Source organism: Eriocheir sinensis, chromosome 62, assembly GCF_024679095.1.
Source record: "Eriocheir sinensis breed Jianghai 21 chromosome 62, ASM2467909v1, whole genome shotgun sequence".
NCBI classification, from domain to species: Eukaryota; Metazoa; Arthropoda; class Malacostraca; order Decapoda; family Varunidae; genus Eriocheir; species Eriocheir sinensis.
Window position 1 is genome coordinate 9,563,954 of NC_066570.1, and position 16,831 is coordinate 9,580,784.

A 16,831-nucleotide genomic window follows, 5' to 3' on the forward strand; every position below is an offset into this window, starting at 1 on the left:
GAAATTTCGTACGAAAATACCCTATTAGGCAGGACACTAGTTTTTTACCTGAGAACAGTACCTATTCCGCGTTTTACTCGTTCAAGAAGATAACGACGTGACGACAACAAGCTCCTCCCCGGCCAGGCGTCAAGCGGAAGAGGATGGCTGCCACCACCACTATGATTCATCATGCATACGCAGGTAAGAAGAAGAGTATTTTCCCGGATGTGAATGATTTTTTAGTGATTTTAGAGTGGCAGGACACGTTAGACGGGATAAGGCGTGTATACAACTTGCTGGGAGGCTGGCGGCTGGCTTGCCAACCACAGCCCTCCTAAGACCCAACAAAATTTATTTTTACACCCGGGTAAGGCTGTATGACAGGATGTATGACCTAATCATTCGTGCTTGGCAATACTACAGTGAGCCTGCTGCCAGTAAACCTCAATGAGTATGAATTGTGAATGCTATGAACTTGATCAAGGAAGCAGCCTTCACCACTGAGCCTTTCCACCCCAGCATGGCCAATAGTAATATTTCACAGCATTATGGTAAATAAATACATTTACCAGCCAAGTCAAAGCTTATATTTAGATAGACTTTGATGCAAAAGTTCCACATCAAATGAAAATAAACCTCAACCCAAAATATTTTGGTGAAACAATCCATGTTTTTAAAAGTTAGTTTGTGTATTTTGAGTTTTCTTCTTAGCAAAATTCATTATATTAGGCTATGTAAGTTGGTTTAGCAAGTACCTATATAGTGTGTACACCTAGCACTTGGCAGAGTGCAGTTTATGGTATCTGGTAAAAACACTGGTGTGCCTCTTTTATTTTTATTTTTTCCACGATTATTTCCCTCACTAGTAAAAGAGTTGCTACATTAACATGCATTGTTTTATTTTAGGTTGTACTGTTTATCTCATGGGGTTTGATGTGACTAACAAGAGTGAGAATTTGATGGGCCCAATGTCTGCAGAGCCGCAGGCAGCCGTCCACCCATACTTCTATCTGAAATTTCATTTGGAAACTTTATAGCCATTCCAAGACAACTGAAAGTTAGGAAAAGACTTCTAAAAACAGTTTAGAAAACCAGTTTGAAGAGCACATTAATTATATTACTCTTAACCAACTTTAGCACACACACATAAAAAGAAATAGCAATACTTGGAGGGTAGGATAATTGGGGCATTTCACTGCCCCATAATGTCAGGTAGTCATACATATGTACATGATTTCAATAATTGTGTGTGTGTGTGTGTGCATTTTCATTTAGTAACATTATTTATATTCACAACACATTACAAATCTGGCCAGACAGAAGACCACGTAAAGATCATACAAGATCATTTGCTGGAGCAGGATGGAATACTATACACATCAACATCAGACGTGTAGAGGCTGAGAATGTTGGAAAGGCCTTTGTCCTGCAGTGGACTAGTAATAACTAATGATGATGAGTGGATAACACAAGGTTTGAATACCATCTTTATTGCAGAGAGTGCAACAATGGCAGCCTATAGACACCTTCATGGAGTGATTAATTGGGAGAGAGGAGAGAGGTGGCCACCAGGAGGCAGATCTGTATATTGAAGACCCGTGGGGATCCCTTTTAAATTTACTCCCAAGAGGCGTTCATCTATTACAGCCCCAGAATTGAACATAGCTTTTATTGTAGAATATAATTAAAATCCTATGTTGTATATACTTCAAGAAATCAAAATAACTAAGATATTGCTTACACAGCCTTTTCACATGCCCTTTTCTTGAAACCAAACACTGATTATGTAAACATCAACTTGTATCAATGAAAATATCACAAATAACATTACTTACTGACAATGCTAATACAAATTCTGTTAATAATAACCTGAACACCACTTTAATGGAACGCAGTGATTATCGTCCCCAACTACAAATCTGAGGGCCTTGGTTCAAATCCCGGCCTAGGCAGTCGACATCCAGCTCACCCAGCTGTTCATCCTTCCTTTCAGGATGGTCGGTAAATGGGTACCTGGGAAAACTTGGGATAGGTAAACAGTGGTAACACGGATGTTGCATTGGACCTGTGTTGAATTAATGGGTTCTCTTCTAGTTGTATAAAAACAAATATATTATTCTTTCAGATGCACATCTTAAGTAATACTGTATATCGTCACTTTATCAGTTTTGTTCTTGACCACTCTGCATGCCTCCCTGGTGAAGTGTTCAGGATGAATTTAAGCCATGAATACCCAGGCTTGGGTTTGGATTCCAGACTGAACAGTTTGGGCACAGCTGGTTATCTTCTCTTTCAGGTAGGTCAATAAACAGATGCCCAGGGAAGGTGAACTGGTAACCAAGATGCTGCACTTGCCGTGTGTACCCAGGGTAATGAGTTCTCACTCATCACAGGCTCAAAAGCTAATGAAAGAGGTGAGCACTGATGCCAAGTGGTCAGTGTGTGGGCATGGTAAACCCCTGGACCTAGGTTCAAGTCCCACAAAATCATGCTGATTTTTCAAGCCATCGCCGAGTGGCAGAAGATTACCCACATGCTCCCCAGATCTGCAGTCAACCCAAGCCTCAGTGAGTTGCATTCAAGTGGGGCATTGGGGGGCAGCACGAGCCAAGCAGTTATATATCATGGTAGCCACTATAAATAAAATTCACCTGTGCCACTATTGGGCAGAGACTGTCCAAGATGCTCCTCAAAAGAGCCCTCCAGAGTTAGAGGCAGCACCTAAAAAGGAAAAAAAAAAATCTCATCCCGTATAATACTTTTTTTCTCATTCATAACTCCCCAAAGCCTCTATTCCTGTCTGTTCTTCACTGTTTTTGCTCTCACCTCTCCTTTCATACTTCCGTAAAGTTTGAGGCATACGCAATAGCTGTACGTGGCCCCGGTGCTCATCTCGGTACCATCAGCCCTTAAGCCTGTGGTGGGTGAGAAACTATTACCCTGAGACACAAAGCATCTGTGTTTACATAGAACTGTCACCATGATAATATTCGGCATCACATTCTTCAGACCACGTCTATAACCTCGCGTATATGACGGCAAGCCTCTGTGAAGGCACCCAGCTGCTGCTGCAACATCTCCCTCTGTAATGTGGTTTATCTGCTCCTAATGATCCTTTTTTGTCTGTTTGAGGTCACGATAAATTTCCTGCTTTTGACAACAGCCCCGATATTCATCATCGAATCTCCTCCTTTGTTTTGGGGCACCATGAAAAAGTGGAGGCTACAACACCAACAAATGTGTTTTGATATGATGCAGAAGGTACCAAAGAAAAAGCACAGTCCATGGTTGTAGAGGAAAAGGAACTGGGTTGTAAGGATGAAGTGGGAGTAGAAGGTACTGGATCACTTGAAGTGAACTGCTTCGAAGTTCCAGCAGCTGTGAGGATCTCTGTAGGTGGCAATTTTCTACTCACAGCCATGGAGAAAAGATACATTGTTATACTTATATATGAAGGACAATAAATGCTATGACTCGGGAAATCCATCTTCCTTTCATACACAATGTTAATTTGTTTTCCTGTGATTGAAAAAAAAGCCTATTCTTGCAATGAAGGCACCATTGCATACTAATGTAGATAATATTAAATAAATCATCTTTAATCCTAGGCGGGTCCCCTCAGTATTTTTTTTTTAAATGAGTATATCTCATTTAGTACGAACTGAAATATATATCTCTTGATCTAAACCAATCTGAGGAAAAATGAAAATTGATAAGGAGGATAATGATAATAATAATGAAAATTCCATACAGTTAGAAGAAAGGTCACTAGTATTGGGATCACCCCCTTTATCAAGTGGATGCTCACCATTTAAGGAGACTGTGTCAAAAACACCCTTGCCCATGTGAAACTCTTCAGAGATAGTAGGGGTGACTGCATCATGTTATTCAGTTATGTTGGGCGGCGATGGAGGGGGGCCCTCACCAGTCTTCTTTAACTTATGCTTCTCTCTTCCTGCTTCAAGCTGCAATCAAACATTTGTTAATACCACATTAATATGTTTGGGACAGATTGAATTATATCTAACAAAATATACTGTTTGATTGAATATTTGAAAGAATCAAACCTAAACTAACTTACTGTTTGATTGAATATTTGAAGGAATCAAACCTAAACTAACCAGGTTACCCCATTCTCAAGCTTGCAGGGTAGGCATTGAAAAAAAAAATATTGAAAAACAGTACTGTATTACTAATCTAAATGAATTTATTATTCTAGTGTTTGTGTTAGAGATAGGTTTACTATTCAACAGGATGAGGTACGGTTGTTAAGTTTGAAAATGGCTCTTAATCAATGTAGCAGTAATAGGTTACTATTTTGTCTGTGATTGTTAAATTATCAGCATGTGTAAAAGCTACAACTGCTATATACATATTGATATTCTATGTATATATCTTTCCCTTTGCCTTAGGGGTTAAATTCAATAACAATGAAAAATGTATGCACTTGTAAGTTGACAAAATTAGTTGTAGCCTATTATTAACTGATCATAATTAATTTACATCCTGAGAACACATGATTGATGTAATTTTTGTTTCAAAAGGCTAGCACTTTATCATTTAAATCATCATTTATAGAGGAACACATGATATGGAAGCATTTTTTCTTAAAACGTGCTGCAAGAGCAATTCGTAATTCACAGTAACTGTATTTAACTATATGACTTAAACAAAGTGTATCTCCTTTACTTATTTCAATTTGATGCGGTCAAAACTCCTGTTTCAACTCCTGTGATGATCTGGGCTCCTTTAGCTGGTGGTGCACGCCGTAAACCATCCTTGTTATATCGACCTATTATTTTCATATATTGTACTGCCATGGACATTGGCATGTCCTCAACTATACATATTAGGCCTTTTCTTGACTGATGTAAGCGGTGTGTTTCCTGGTGGATCTGGAGGTAGGGGCAGTGTAGGGATGGTGTGCAGACGAAAACTATGGGAAATCCGGGCCGGCCCGTAGCCAGCTGATCCCGATCAGGCGTACCAACACCTAGATGCAGCGGAGGCTGCATCTCAATACCATTGAGGGACGAAGTAACTTTGCCTAGCTGTATGGTCAAACGACAGGAAAAGACGCTAGCCTTCGCATCTAGCAGTACCACCCTAAATGCCTCTGGAGGGATGTTAAAAAGTGGGTAAAGTGCCCTGGCATTCGAGACATCTTCCTCCGGTAATATATCTGCCAATACTTGTTGCTAGGCAGTTGCGAAGAAGGCAGAGGTACATAACTTTTTACAGGAAGCAGTATGGCTGTGCTCACCAGTCTGAGAGAACCTCACAGCAGAGTGGAGCGCCAGTCCCATCCTTTAGTGGCGATTTTTTTTCCAGATGAAGATGTGTCTGAAGTCAGTCCATCATGGCATCATCAGTAATGTTAGCAATAGTAGGAAATGTCATATGTGTGGTTTGTGATATATATTAAAAGACAAAAAATCCCCAGTATTTTGGTACTTTTGACCGTTGATGGAGTTTGCTAATTTTATTGAGCTTATAATATGAATCTCTCTATTGTGAAACATTTCATTTATGCAGTTTCTGATGCAAATTACTTGTTTCATCATTAGGTTGATTAGCTCAGGAGTTTAGAATGTGACAACAGATTTAGTTTAAAGAAACTCATCACTCTTATGTTACTGGATTGTATGTACAATCGTGGGACACAAGTGATGACACACTGTCCACTGAGTTTCGTTCACCAGCCCCGACTTTAAAATATATACACCGCATGGAAGGAGGCTAATGTTCAGATATGTCACTGCATATACACTCTCCATAATTTATTAGATATGAATTTGTCAGTTGTGCACACTGATAACAACTTTTAAATTCGCGGACGAAAATGTCTCTTTACATTTCGTTCAAATTTAGTCAGGGGCAGCTAAAGTTGTTTACAACGCTATTATACATTTGAATAAATGTTGTATTCATTCCTGCAACGTCCTCGCTAAGAAAATACGAAGAAAACATTGATAACGTGCACAAAAATTCTGATATGGTTTAAAAATATATAATAATACCACCGTTTAACTCTCGCTTGACAATGTTATGCAATGACGTCATCGACCATACCAGGCGGCGCATTTAAGAAACTAGTAGGCTACTATGAATTGAAATGAATTACAAAGCTATTATTTTGCATTTGAGAATACTAAGCGATTCATTTGCATTTATGAAACTAGGCTATTACTTTGCATTTACGAATACAAAGTTATTATTATGCATTTACGAAGACTAGGCTATTATTTTGCAGTGACTTTTTTTCTTAAGAGAAATTAATCTCTCTCTCTCTCTCTCTCCAGAATGCACACTGGCGACCAAAGCCAAGCAAGTATTTAGCTAATGGAATGCTCACAATTTCGTAAGAAAAATCCTTAAATAATATCTCTCTCACACCCACACACACTCTTTGATCCTTGCACACACTCACACACAGACACACATACATCTTATATAACTCGAATGCAGCTCTGCTGGATAGTTGCCGTCTTTCGCTAGCGGTGTCCGAAACATTTTGGAAACTGTGTCAACACTTGTGTTCCACGACTGTACATGGAGTTAGGAGATTGTATATATGTGGCATTAGCAGACTGACAAAGTTTACTTACATTTCCTAAAAAATGATGTTGACGGGAAGGGGGAAGTGCTTGGTAGAGGCAAAATGAAACATTTCCAACTGTTTTCATGGTAATCTTCATCTACCAGAATCAATGCTTCAACCTCCTCATCGTATTGTCTGAAGCAAGTAGGGCTACACAAAAAACATGCGAGTTTGCTACAGATTCGTGCCTGGCCATCATGTTTGTTCACACACCCAGATTCAAGGCTCCATTTTTCAGAATTCGTCTACTTGTGTTCCATTTAATGTGCACAAACCCAGACCTAGTTAACCTGAACCTAGTTCCAGATTTTGTGTCTAAATGGAAGAGGCTATAAATTCATCACAAATTCATTTGTCAGTGTGGGAGTAAGAAAATCCCTAAATGTAAGGATTTGGGGGGATTATTAAGGAAAGGGTAGCCAGTTAATTCTGAGAGACTGACTGCTTATTTCTGACAAAATAGGATGCTTTTTATTCGAGAAAGTTATATTTTCCGGAAATCACTAAATGGTTGACTTTTCAATTCCTGGAAGGCACCTGCCACTGCCCTGCTCCCACCTGTTTAAACCAGCCAGAGTTGTGGACCCATCTCTGCCACCACCCCATCCAATCCTGCACTGCATATTTCCACAGGCCAACACTGCTTGCCGAATAAATTTAAACTAACAACAAATTAGGGATGTACCGATACCAAAATTTTGACCGATACCGATACCCCAATATTTGACCGATACTGATACCTGTGCATTAATTTTTTTATACAACAATTTCAGCAGCTAAAAGGCAATATCAAATGTTAAGAAAAAAAAACTACTCGTTTTTCCACCATAGAAGGGAAGAAAAAAGAAAGTAACCAGTGGTGGCCTGAAAAAAGGTGTCCATAGATCCGTAGCCAGACGTGCTGACCACTGCACCACGGAAGCACATATTAACCCTATATGGCACGGCGAGGCAGCAGTGCATGGTTAACCCAAGTGTTAACACCCATCCCCATGAGTTTTGGCAAGGGGCGAGGGAGGAGGCACCTCGTGAGGTCTAGGCGACTCAGCAAGATTAGCTTTACCTTAATTGCCGTACATTTAGGCAGCCCTGGCAGCGTGCCCCGTTGCAGGGAGACCGTCTGACTGACTGAGGCAGGCAAATGAGGTGAGTGAAGGGGTTCCGCCAATCCCGCGCTGAAGCGGTAATACTTTATAAGAAGTCTGCCTCCCCCTTCGCCACTCCAGCCCCTACCCCTAAGACAAGCCTGGGGAACTGTGGGGAACCGGGGTTTGGGGGGGGGGAACCCAAAATCACTGAAAAATGGGCTTCCAAAATTTTCCTAGAAAAAACCCTAAATGAAGGAAAATTCCCTAGTCTCGAAAGTAAGGAAAGTCCCAACTTTATAACCTAACAGCCCCCCTCGCCCCCCTTGGACCCCCCACATGTATGATGTGCCGGAAAATCGTGTTTATTTTTTTCGGTGGGTGAGCACATTTAAACTACTCCAACCGAACTTTACGACCTGCTAACGAGGGGGTTCGCCCCCCTCGACCCCACTCCTGACCAAGGGGGGCTGCGCCCCCCCTGGACCACCCCCCCGCTTCCAAAATTTCCCTAGAAAAATCCCTAATTTAACGAAAATTCACTACATGGGGGGGGTCCGGGGGGGGCACAGCCCCCCCTACCGGTCGTAAAGTTCGGTTGGAGTAGTTTAAATATGCTCCCCACCAAAAAAAAAAAAAAAAAGATTTTCCGGCGCATCATACATGTGGGGGGGGGTCCAGAGAGGTGCGCAGCCCCCCTTGGTTAGCAGGGGGGCTGTTAGGTTATAAAGTTGGGACTTTCCTTACTTTCGAGACTAGGGAATTTTCCTTCATTTAGGGATTTTTCTACGGAAATTTTGGAAGCCCATTTTTCAGTGATTTTGGCTTCCCCCCAAACCCCGGTTCCTCAGGCTTGTCTTGAGGGGTAGGGGGGGCTGGAATGGTGAAGGGGGAGGCGGACTTCTTATAAAGTATTACCCAAAGTAATATGAATCTTATTGTTTAAAGTGATGAAAATTAAATCACAGGAAATTCCAAGCTATGTAGTATTATGATAATGGGTAAATACCCTTTTCTAATATTTTTTCAACAAATAAGAAAATCCAATTTCTGTTGAACAAAATTATTTGCAACGAGTGACATGCGACGTACAAACTCCTTCAAGTATCGTTAGTATCGGCAGAAAATCAGCCGATACCGATACTCTTAAAATGTGCCGATACCATTGATACTGATACATCGGTACATCCCTACTACAAATATGTGTGTTATGCACCTATACAGGTGCCCTGCGCATTATACATCCAGATCCAGAACCTAACTTAACCTAGCGTAACCTAACCAATGAAGGGGCTTCGCCCCCCTCAACCCCTTTAACAGAGGAGGCGCCACCCTCGACCCCCCTAGTGAGAAGGCTTCACCCCCCTCATCCCCCCCTTCTATTTTCTGGAAATCATTTGTTACTGCATTGCATCCAGGGTATTTTTCCCCCAAACTCAAAAACTATGTGATTGCAAGGCATTTTGTGATAACGCCGCATTCCCAGGTCCCCAAGCTTGTTGTGTGGGAGAGAGGGAAGTGTGGACAAACACTAGAATTTTACCCCCAATTCTTCCAGCTTGCCCACAAAAATACCACCATTGCCACAACAAAGGACACCTCTCAGAAAAAAAAAACATCAGTTCCGGGTGAAGTGTATAAGTGTGCAGTGTCAAATAACTAAGTGCATGGTGTGAAGTATAGAAGTGTTGAGAAGGACCTAAGAAGCGATAAAAGCGGAACAGCTCATAAGAAGAAGGAGGAGGAATAGCCTACCTCAGAGTGCAGCATACAGCCCTTGTGTCAAAACCTCTGATACTCTATGTGCTACCGTTGGGAGACAGCCACTAGGGAGAGGCGTCGAGCTGCTTCAGATGAAATTTTGTACCGGAGTGTTAGCAGCGGCACACTCTCTTCTTCTTCTTCTTTTGACCTGTGCCGCTTTGTATCGCTTCTTAGGTCCTCCTTCTTTCCTTCCTCTTTTCTTCTTTTTCACTTCTACACACTCTTCTTTTCAGTATACATCATTTTCTTAAGCACTTCATCCTGAAAATGTGCTAGACGTGCTGTGAAAATCTGCTACCTCTACCCAACATGTGCTAAATGTAATAATAAATTATGCTAAAATTATGCTGACTCGTTTTTAGCTAAACATAATGAACCGAAAGATATATTAAAACAGTGCATGTTACTTAACACACTTTAATGGAAACACAATTTATATGCAGATAACTTGATTGATTGATTGATTGATAGTTTATTGTTGCAGGTAAACAACAAGGGAGAAGGGAGGAACATGCCATCCCAACCCCCAGGCAGGACAGTGTGTGATTATACAACTATTAATACATGTGTAGGTAGCACCATGAAATTAAAAAGATACAATGGTAGGAAGGAAAGCACAACAAGGGAGGGGGCAGTACCTACCCTTGGATTGCATCACAGACCAGCTGATGATGACAATTGGAACTCAAACTATGCAAACTATACAAAATTACCCATTAAAGTCGGATTTCAAGAAAACTTTTCTCAAGATAAAACTTAAGTCTTCAATTGGTTAAGTTCATTACTATTTACCGATCATATATTACGCCACTGAGGGAATATATTCTTACCTATCGACTTGATCATGTCTTCTGAAGGCTCAAATTTTACGCACTCACTTTAGTCTGATGCCCTCTCCACTTACAATTTAATTTGCCAAACTGCTGTTTTTGAGCCTGTTTCTTTTCTCTGTCTTTTTAAAAGTAACCATTGAAAATATTCTCTCACAGTATGCATTAGATAATGGTATGGTTAATAATGCTTTAGCAAGTTTGGAGACTATATATAGTGGGTATTTCCGTGTGACATATTTTAGACCAAAAGACTTCGATCAGTGTCAGTGGCAGCATTCTGTGAGAGAATATTCGATCTTTGCATCATCACCTCCATTCATCATCCAACTTTTGTTCTGTTGTTTACCTGCAACAATAAACCATCAATCAATCAATCTTCATCTCTAACAATTTCACTGCCAAGGGCTGGGAGAAACCTCAAGCCTCCTGTGACATCAAGATCAAGACCAAGATCAGGCCCCGAGATTTGATTTTCTCTTTTCTATTCTTTCGAAACACGAGAAATTAATCAAGACAAGGAGAGGGTGTTCCCCGGCTGCCTGGGACGTGACGGGAGAGCCAAAGAGGTAGAGTTATTAACACATGCAGCCGTGAACACTTTTTGAAGAGGCGCTGTGGGATTACTTGTGTTATGTGTGTCTTCCTCAGGGGTAAAGGGGGCTTCGTGGTGCAGTGGTTAGCACACTCAGCTCACAACCGAGAGAGCCTGGCTTCGTGGTGCAGTGGTTAGCACACTCAGCTCACAACCGAGCGAGCCTGGCTTCGTGGTGCAGTGGTTAACACACTCAGCTCACAACTGAGAGAGCCTGGCTTCGTGGTGCAGTGGTTAGCACACTCAGCTCACAACCGAGAGAGCCTGGCTTCGTGGTGCAGTGGTTAGCACACTCAGCTCACAACCGAGAGAGCCTGGCTTCGTGGTGCAGTGGTTAGCACACTCAGCTCACAACCGAGAGAGCCTGGCTTCGTGGTGCAGTGGTTAGCACACTCAGCTCACAACCGAGAGAGCCCGGGTTCGATTCCCGGGCGGAGTGGACAAATTTGGGCGCCTTTTCAGATACCCTACACCCCTGTCCACCCAGCAGTGAATGGGAACCAGGTATTGATTGGGGGTTGTGTCCCGTCTCCTGGGATCTGACAATAATTCCTGGGATCTCCTATAATTCCTTCCCCTTCTGTCTCTCCGGCATATGACCACAGATGTTGCGCCGACTAAACCAAACTTTCCTTTTCTCAGGGTAACAATGGATAACACTCACTAGTTTGGTTAGGGCTTAATTAAGGTGTGGAATGGTGGAGTTTGTGTTTCCCCATGTGGGTGGGTGCTACTTACTTCCCTGTGTGCATGTTAGTTTAACCCGGTAGCAGTGGGGATCATGTTTCTTAATGGTCCCTCCAAACGAGAAAAATGAGAAAAAATCACCCCTCACACAAACCATTTCAAAATATATATCAAAGCATTTGTGATCAGATTATGTATCATTTATATTGGGTGGTTTATGAATAGGCACAAACTCGGCGCAAAAATATTTGGACTCCCATATCTCAAAAAGTACTGGTTCAATCTTCCTCAGGTTTTGATAGTAGGTAGACATACATGTGAACTATATAGTATCCAAAATTTAGCCCTCTGTGTGCAGCATTTTTTGAGTTATGGCCAAAAAACGGGATCAATAATAAGTAAGCGAAAAATTATTTATATTCAAGTATTTTGATAAGTTGGGAGACACCACCAAGCCTGTGCTCTGCCATGCCATGCTATCTTAAGCCCAAATAGCCCTATCTTGACTTAGTGAATAGTAATGAACTCGGCACAAAAAAAATTTGGACTCCCATATCTCAAAAATTACTGGTTCAATCTTCCTCAGGTTTTGACAGTAGGTAGACATACATAGGAACTATATAGTATCCAAAATTTAGCCGTCTGTGTGCATCATTTTTTGAGTTATGGCTGAAAAATGGGGATCAATAATAAGTAAGCGAAAAATGATTAATATGCAATTATTTTGTTAAGTTGGGAGACACCATGGTATTATTCTAGTGTTTGCCCATACTCACCCCTCGCAACCAAAATTGGCTAGGGGGCCATTGAGACTTCGGGGAATGTGGTGGTGAACATGAAATGCGTCGCAAATGCATAGTTTTTGAGTTATGAGGGGTTGAAAAATACCCTAGATGTAGGGAAATTCCTTTCAATTACTTAGATGTAGGGAAATTTCATACATTCTGTTTTTTTTTTTTATAACGTACGGAAACCACGCAAGGTAATTAATGAAAATCACTCCGCACCACGAAAATATGATATTACGCCTCCATATTGTACTTAAGGGCATATTATACATACGGACGATGTGTTTACATGGCAACGCCATTGCAATATGAGTAGTGTTGCCAACGATCCGGTTAGCAATGGTACGCTATGTTAGCGATGGTACGTTTAGTTAGCGATTAGCCCACGCATGAGACCAGGTGTGCCACGCGTGGTTATTTATTTATTTATTTTTTTGAACATGCACCTTTACCTAATACTATTTCCAATGGTACGCTAGGTTAGCGATGATACGCTTAGTTAGCCATTAGCCCACGCATGTGAGACCAGGTCCACCACGCGTGGTTATTTATTTTTTTTTTTTTAGAACACGCACCTTTACCTAATACTATTACTTATGGTACGCTAGGTTAGCAATGGTACGCTAGTTAGCCATTAGCCCACGCATGTGAGACCAGGTCCACCACGCGTGGTTATTGTTTTTTTTAAGAACACGCACCTTTAAGTGGGGGGGTCCAGGGGGGGGCGCAGTCCCCCCTTGGTTAGCAGGGGGGTCATAAAGTTCGGTTGGAATTGTTTAAATATGCTCCCCTACCCAAATACCCTGAGTTCACGCAGGTCCCCCAAGATTGTTGGGGGAAGGGTATTAATTCGGCTTCTTTACTTTTAAGGGCTTTGTTTTTTTTAACTATGATATATGGAGGCGTATTATCGTATTCTGGAGGCGCGCAGTCAATATCCACAATCACCTTGTATACTGGGAATACGAGCCCATGAAGCAGATTCAAAATCCGGTCAGTAAGGATTCACGTGTTCGAACAGCTCAGGCAGGAGGTTCGAGAGCCTGCACTTCCTGCACAAGCTGCAGTACTGTTGAAGGCGCAGCGTTGGACGGATCCCGGCTTGCCGGTGGTTTTACTTGTGTCAGTGATAAACAATGAAGATACACTGTGTTTGGTGTCACGGACTCTACTTGGAGTACAGAAACCTTGCGATGAGGTGACAACCTACTAGAGAGGGCATGAGTGTGGTGTAAGCGGTTTATGTGAGCACAGATGGCCTCCAGTGCCACGCCAGATGGTGAGGTGAGCATTGTCTGGTGGGTTCACTACGCTTCTCTCCCAAAACAAGCCTGGGGATCCACTGAGTGCGTGGTTTCCGTATGGGAAACACTAAATTCGTCGCAAACGCTTATTTTAGTGGTGGTGGGAGGAAAAATTCCCTAAATTTAGGGAATTTCCCTAGATCTAGGGAGTTTTTATCCCCCCTCCCCCCCATTAAAAAAAATACGCGAATGCGACGGATTTCGTGTCCCTCACCCGAAACCCCGCATTCCCACCAGGTCCCCAGGCTTGTATGGGGGGGAGAGGGGAGTATGGGCAAACACTAGAATTTTACCCCAAGCCTGTGCTCTGCCATGCCGCGTCTTGACCAAATAGTCCTATCTTGACTTAGTGAATAGTAACGAACTCAGTGCAAAAAAAATTGGACTCCCATATCTCAAAAACTACTGGTTCAATTTTCCTCAGGTTTTGACAGTAGGTAGACATACATGTGAACTATACAGTATCCAAAATTTAACTCTCAGTGTGCAGCATTTATTGAGTTATGGCCAAAAAGCAGGGATCAATAATAAGTAAGCAAAAAATTATTAATATGCAAGTATTTTGAGAAGTTGGGAGACACCACCAAGCCTGTGCTCTGCCTTGCCATGTTATCTTAAACCCAAATAGCCCTATCTTGACTTGGTGAATAGTAACGAACTCGGCGCATGATCTGAGTGCAAAAAAATTTGGACTCCCATATCTCAAAAAGTACTGGTTCAATCTTCCTCAGGTTTTGACAGTAGGTAGACATACATATGAACTATATAGTTTCCAAAATTTAGCCCTCTGTGTGAAGCATTTTCTGAGTTATGGCCGAAAAACAGGGATCAATAATGTGGCGCTATCCAGTTACCGGTGAAATTCGCCATGTCTGTAGTAGTAACAGTTATAGAAGTAGAAGTGGTTGTCTTTCTTTCTCTTTGTTTTGCTTTCTTTCTTTATTTCCTTCCCTCTTTCTTCCTTTATTTTTCATTCTTCTTCTTTCTCCTATTTGGGTTTTTTTTCTGCATGTTATACCGTATCTACAACTTCTGTAATAAATTATAAGTGGGAAGAGTTTTACAATCTGTGATAACTTGCTAATAAGCCAATGAAGTAGTCAAGACAAATACAAATTCTAAACTATTATTTTGCATTTAGGAATACTAAGCTATTATTTTGCATTTAGGAAACTAGTAGGCTATTATGCATTTAGGAATACTAAACTATTATTTTGCATTTAGGAATACTAAGCTATTATTTTGCATTTAGGAAACTAGTAGGCTATTATGCATTTAGGAATACTAAACTATTATTTTGCATTTAGGAATACTAAGCTATTATTTTGCATTTAGGAAACTAGTAGGCTATTATGCATTTAGGAATACTAAACTATTTTGCATTTAGGAATACTAAGCTATTATTTTCCATTTAGGAAACTAGTAGGCTATTATGCATTTAGGAATACTAAGCTATTGTTTTGCATTTAGGAAACTAATAGGCTATTATGCATTTAGGAAACCAATAGGCTATTATGCATTTAGGAATACTAAGCTATTATTTTCCATTTAGGAAACTAATAGGCTATTATGCATTTAGGAATACTAAACTATTATTTTGCATTTAGGAATACTAGCTACTTGCTGAAAGAGAGATGGAGTTGTGATATATTATTCATTTTTATATATATGTACTTAATTTTTATATACTAATAGTTTTTAACAGCACCTCACAGGCTCATTCTCATAGCACCATAAAAGTTTATCCTTGTATCTTAATATTTGTGTTATATCATTGAGGTATATTCATCTCTGTTACAATTTCGTAGGGGTTATAAAACACAGTACACATATTTTACTACATTTTGCCATACTCCGGAGTCAAACCAATGTTTCCTGATGCAATGTTAACGTGGTAGCAGCGACGGGCCAAATTTGTGGCTTTACCGTGTAGCAGCGACGGGCCAAATTTGTGCCATGATATAACCCACAAAAAAATAGATGATACATAATCTGATCACAAATTCTTTTTTGTAGGAGCAGCGAGTAGCGTGGGTTTTTTTTTATTATTGTTTCCTTTTTTTGTGCCCTTGAGCTGTCTCCTTTGTTGTAAAAAAAAAAAAAATATGTATGTTGAGACCCAGCCCAGCGTTAACAAATTATTGTACTATGACGATTGGATTTATCATTTTTATGCTCCAAGACGGTCGTAACCACACAAACAACGATAGAAAATTAGAGTTAGCGTTAAAACTGTTATTCATTGATGTTGGTTTGTTCTTTTGCTATAGTTATCGGTCAGAGACTAAGGGCCGCTTTCACAGTCATTTTGTTTGTTTTGATCGTTACCAATGGCGGCGATCGATGCTATAGTATTTCCCCGTTAAACTGGCTGATGGGGTAGTGGCGGCTGCGGGGTTAGCCTAGCCCCGCACCTTGCCAGACACTCAACACCTCTCACTTCCTCAGCAGCCGCCACTACCCCATAGGCCAGTTTCATGTGGAAAACTTTAGCATCGACCGGCGCCATTGGTAACAATCAAAACAAACAAAACGACCGTGAAAACGGCCCTAAAAAAACTCAATGCCATGATTACGATTATTTGGCAACACTGACCCAGCCTCACCTCAGGTCACTCCAATTGTTTTGGTTCCCTACCCCCAAAATTGCCAGTGATCGCTAGCTACTTTAAGTTGTCCGCTGCGATTGACACGGATTTGGTGGTCACTGGTAGCCTGGTAACACATATTCCCAGGTCTTTTTCTGCCTCTGTGGTTGACAGTGGAGTGTCTCCCATGTGGTATTGATATGCTGGATATCCCTTCCTAAGGTGCATGACTTTTACATTTTGCTTCATCTAATTGTAGCAGCCACTTTTTGCTCCATTCCTGTAGCTTGGTGATGTCTGCTTGTAGGACGTTTGCAGTCAACGGGTTAACTAGAACTTGGTCAGGGCCTGTTGAAGTGATGAGGACTCACACACTCTAAAATCTCTCACGTGATAAATCATGATGCACTTTGCCTATATTCTATAAGACATTGATCCCAAATGTTTATGCTAACATTTTCAGGTGAATTGGTGAGAAACACTCTACCATTCCGTTATTACAAGCTAAATACTCGCAACAAAGCTTACACCATTCTCGCATTGTTTTCTACTCTCCTGCCGCATGTATAGCTAGAACCATTTTTCCAATAGTTTCCACGAAGACTAA

The 16,831-nt window shown here is 41.2% G+C and overlaps 1 protein-coding gene across 2 annotated transcripts in view; it reads right to left on the reverse strand.

Annotated features, from left to right (window-relative positions):
- LOC126986750 (snurportin-1-like) overlaps positions 1–10,095 on the reverse strand; it is an 82,516-nt gene extending 72,421 nt beyond the window's left edge. Inside the window, exon 1 of one of the 2 annotated variants that reach the window (XM_050843129.1) lies at positions 10,075–10,095. The gene's annotated coding sequence lies outside the window, so the exon portion shown is untranslated. Of the gene's footprint in view, positions 1–9,423; positions 9,601–10,074 lie in introns of those variants that run through there. The other variant, XM_050843127.1, reaches the window with a different exon arrangement.
- Positions 10,096–16,831: the final 6,736 nt, after the last annotated feature.